Genomic DNA, 5,284 nt, shown 5'->3' on the forward strand with positions numbered 1-5,284 from the left:
TGTTAAAACTCTCGTCGTATCCTCTTTCACTAACATGATTTTACTTAAGAGAATTTACTAGGGCTGGAAATCACACGAACAATTATTTATCTGCAACTTGGAATAACTTCTGATGCCGTTTCAGCAGCAAAGGATCACATGAATTTATACAGCAGAAGAGATCATAAATCTTCTTGGTATGTTGTTCTGCTTCTCAGTGGCTGGCATTAGGTGCTTCATAAACAGAATCTATGGCTCTTCACTATGAATGCTACTATGAACGAAATATATGTGAGATTAATATAAAAGATTTCCTTCTAATTTGTGCCAAGTTTACTACCTGTGAAAGTCCTATGAGTTTCCTTGCTGTTATATTATGGCATAGTCAAACTATCTTACCCTAAGCTACACATTATTTTTACACTGTTATTATGTGGTATTGCTCTTTTTTAAGATTTTCAAGCACTTCACTATTGACTGTTATGGAACTGCCCCCAATGCACACAGTGGTAAGAGTGCAAGATTCACWGTCTTAATCTTTTTTAGTAATTAAAAGGATGATTGATCTTTCCATTCTGCCTTGCCAGTTAGTTTGACGATTTAYTTTCAACATATTTTTCTAAGATCTTACTAAGATGAGAAACACACAATTTACTGTAAGTGATAACACATCTTCAAYTCAAAATACTATTTTCCACAGTAATCTCCATTACCTGCTCAATGAAGGCAATATCATACTTGAATTTAGTACTACCTGCTCCATGCTGAGCAGATATTTTAATGACTTATGATTCGTTTTCACTCACTTGGCCTCTGAACTTTCCCCAGCTTTCAAAGGAGAAAGCAAGTACAAATAAGCTTGCCCTGAAGGTTAACAGTTTCAGACTGGGGCCAGTCAAGGTGGGAAGGAAATTTTACACATCTCCTCCACCAAAATGCCTTCCTTCTTGTGCTCTGCTTTCTAGACATAGAAATGGGCCAATATTAGTGCATGCTGAGTGACACAGCAGGGCTTGAGGGCAGAGGTGGCACCTCAGGAAACTGCAACTCATACTAGATAGATTAAAAGCCGTGCTCTCAACTGGAAGTGGAGAGAAGAGGTCTTGAAAGACATCATCCTCACTCACAAAACAATGTGAAGAGGGTGGAAAGGAAGTTTCTCATTTTATGATGATAAAATATCTCCAAAAGTTCATAAAGGAGTTTCACATGGAATTTCTAAAATTTTGCTTTCTCATGGATGGGCTGGTACTCAAACATATTGTGGAAGTTAAACCAGAATAGTTTGTTTCTCACTTTTGTTCACAAGGTTGTTAACCAAGATTCGAGTTGAGTGAAATTTGGAAAAACTGTTTATATAAGTTAAATCATATTTTGTTAACACAGTAGAACTCTTCTCAGGCATATTTTAAAAGACATCGGAAGGTGAAGAGTGCAGAGCCATAAACTGTGACTATTGTAATGACCATTGTTGACAACAAAAATGTAAAAAATAATAAAACAGGGTATAATTGGAAAGTGGGAAACGTACTCACAAGGATCCAGACTATTCTGGGTTTGTAATAAGGRTAATGATTAGAGTGAAAGAACACAAGGAATCTCATCTTGGTAGCAATGCAATAGAAGATGAAGTTATGTAATAGAATATGATAAGATAACACAAGAAACCATATCATCACGATTAAACTGCAGAAGAACTTCTTACAAGGGCATATAGGGACAGGATAAGGGGTAATGGCTGACAGAGTAGGTTCAGATTAGATCTTAGAAAGAAATCCTGCACTGTGAGGGTGATGAGACACACCCCATTCCTGCAAGTGTTCAAGGACAGATCGGATGGGGCTTTGAGCAACCTGGTCTAGCGGAAAATGTCCCTGGMCATGACAGGAGGGTTGGGACTAAATGATGCTTAAAGTCCCTTCTAACCCAAGCCATTCTATGATTTTATGATAAGTTTTCATCTGATAAGGTATGTGATATGGTATCTTATCATGGACATGATATGATAGAGCAAACCAAACGAATGCAGCCTGGTTTGCTTTGTTTACATAAATAGTATAAGAGATAGCATTCACATTTCAAGGCACAGAATTTACAGAATCCACATCCAGGAATTTGAAACAGGGAAAAAAGGAAGGAAATAAAGMCTCTACAAAGGGCAACTCACAGTACTTCACTGAGAGCAGACTTTGAGGCAACTCCCCTCAGCCTCAACCCTATAATAAGCAATGAATACAACATCTAGCACTGACCTGGGGGAACACAGCAGAATCCAGAAGTAGCAGGGCTGTCCTGCACTTCAGCTTGTGTATTACAGACAGAACTTGTCRGTCTGCATCAGGAAATAATGCTGTCCTCCCAAGGCACTGCATCCACCAGCATCCCAMAACTTCAGTCCAGATTTTAAAGATCTAAATGGGAAAACAATTATGGCTGAACACATCCTGAATGTCTTTCTCAAGTCAGTTCAAAACATTTGCACTTCCAAACAACACAAACCCAAAAGAACTTGTTTTGGAGTTAAAAACCGTCATAGAGAAGATTGTGAGTGGAACAAGTACCACTGCAAGCCAGTAAATACTAAGACTTGTGAACTCTGGRGGATTAATGATTACTAGAGGACACTCAAAGCCAAAAGACAGAGACAAAATCAGTCATTACAGACATAGAAAAACACTGGACAAGGGAATTATTTCTGACAACATTCATTTGTGACCTGTTGGAACAACACTGTAAACAGTTTCTCATTTCCCAAATTAATGTCCTAAAGGTTTTTTTCATAGGAGGCCACAGGAGAGAAATCTACCAAGTACAGCTCTGCCAGAAAGCAGTCACTACAGCAGATTGCTTCATGTCTTCTTATTTTGCAATGAAAAATCGAAGGAGTGTTATTTTAACATAGAGACAAATCCCTCCTGATGGAGGCAGAGAGGATCCATTTATTATTCAAAAATTTTGCAGCAGGGGCGGCTCTAACAGCAGAAGGGAATCAGAGGTCCTTAGACTCTGCTGCCCTCATGTTGCCTTAAAGTCCCTGGATGCAGGGAGACAAAGCTCCTTGGCAYAGGCTCAGTAAGTGTTTCGTGTTATTCCAAGGATGACTTGGCTCAGAAGAATTTCATTTGTTGTGAGTTGCAATGGAGCTTTTTCCTTTTTTTTTTTTTTTTTATTTTACTTCATTTATTTTCATGTCTTTGATGCTTTCCAGAGCAGCTCTTTTCTCATTGTCAGTTTCAATTAAGGATATCCTGACAGTATGTGACATCTCCCTGCAGGCCTGGAGCAGGCCTTTCCTAGTGTTGATTGTGCCTCTCACTTGCAGAATTTTTATTCAACTTTCCATACTTAAAATTGGAAATTATACTGGAAATGAATGCCTGACAATTTGTGTATAAAAACTAGCATTTATTACATTTCTCGTAGTTGTCTGAAAAGTTAACTGGGTATTGCCTACAAGCATGTACATGTCCACACCAGCAGTGTGATCCATACCYCCCACATTTTAGGTACCCTAAGGGGCAGGATTGTGCTATTTGTGGTGATTCTGGTGCAAACTGGAAACTAAATCCTAGCTTGAGGTGAAATTGATTGGATAAAATAATCAACACCAAACAAATTATAACATGAGTGAGCATTGCCCAGGTGGCTGCAAAGACTGTTTAAATATCTTTTTTAGAAGTTAAACTACAGCAATCTAACCCAATCCAAGCTTGGCCAACACTTGCCTGAAGTTGTGTTTGTAATTTGTGCTGGAGAAGCTTGGGAGGAGCTTTTTATGATTTTCCAGATGGGTATCCACCATCTTATGCTGGTGGGGAGAGGGTAAACAAAATATCCTCTCTGGGGAGGTAGATCCTGTTCCCTATCCCTTTCGCCTGGAGACAGCCAAACAGGGAGAATGCTGGCATTGCCTTTGGGAGTTCTGCCCTCCTGCATTGCTCCTGTGCAGAGGAATTCATAGTTTYGGCCCTGTTTATCCTTGGACCCACTGTATATTGGGTCACTGGTGGCGGGCAGGCTTGTTAGCACTGCTGGCTGACTGCAGGAGTGTCGCTAGCAAAGCACATTTTGGATGTGAGAGAGGTAAGTCTGCTCATAGCTACCCACACTGGAAATATACCTAGTATTGGCTGCAACTAGGTTAGAACCTCAGTTATTACAAAGAGAAGATTGATGCTAGAACTTGTGTATAACTACACTACTGCTCTTGTAATGGACAGCTWGTAATGGACTTTGCTACTAGTATTGTATTCAAGGTTTACAGTAAGAAATACACCCATATTTGCTGTTTAGGACCAGGCTCATCTACATTTGTTTTCTAGTTCTTCCTGAAAGAGCTAATTGTTACCAGTGAAGAAATCTTCAAGTCTCTTCAAAACTACAGTAAATAACTTGCTCTGCAGTCTGTAAATTCAAACAGCATTTTTCATCTTCAGATTAAAAATGTAACAGAAAAGCTCGTGGCTAAGGAAAATTAAATTGGGAGTGATGTAAAAAAAGCATGTCTGAAATCAAGACAGGTTTACTATCTCATCATTTATGGCCTGCTCTGGCTAAAGATGTCTTATTTAAAATCTGTTGTAACTCTTTTTCCTTATCCTGCCCAATCAGAACAAAAGAAAAGATGAAATGGATTTAAATGTTAAGACTATGATCTTCAGTGCTGGCTCTGTTGCTAGAAGTTGAATTGTTACTCAATCCATTAAAGGGCATTGGTTTCCCATGTCATATCTAGTTTTGATCACACCAGAGAAATGGGAAACAATGAAAACAGGCATAATGTGAAACAGATTTTTAGCTTTTTGCTTCATTTTTTTTTGCATCAGTTTTTCCCTTTTGAAAATATGTAAGAGTTAATGTGATGCTCTGCAAAGAAGAAGAAAAAAAGACCTTTTTATTTCTCCATTCCTGTAGGAAACTCTTGCCTCTAAAACAACAAGATGATATATAAATAGCAGTGTGCTGGAAGAGTGCTGATGCAAACTGGGTGGCTAAAGYTCCCTGTGGTGACTGACAATATTTTGAAGTGTGGCTTATGAGCAGATCCATTCCTAAACAGACCGGGTGRAATCTTTTATGGAAAAGCTCCTTCCCTGATTTAATGCATCTCACTTGAAGTATGTGTTGACTGGTTCTAAAGCCTAAATCAGTCTGTTCAGGTGAAGTTTCATCCATCTGAAAAAAAGAAAAAGAGGAGAATAGGAAGAGAATAGGAAGAGAAGAGAAGAGAAGAGAAGAGAAGAGAAGAGAAGAGAAGAGAAGAGAAGAGAAGAGAAGAGAAGAGAAGAGAAGAGAAGAGAAGAGA

The sequence above is a fragment of the Malurus melanocephalus genome, unplaced genomic scaffold, assembly GCF_030028575.1.
Source record: "Malurus melanocephalus ecotype Western Australia unplaced genomic scaffold, MMel_1.1 scaffold_131, whole genome shotgun sequence".
Lineage (NCBI taxonomy): Eukaryota > Metazoa > Chordata > Aves > Passeriformes > Maluridae > Malurus > Malurus melanocephalus.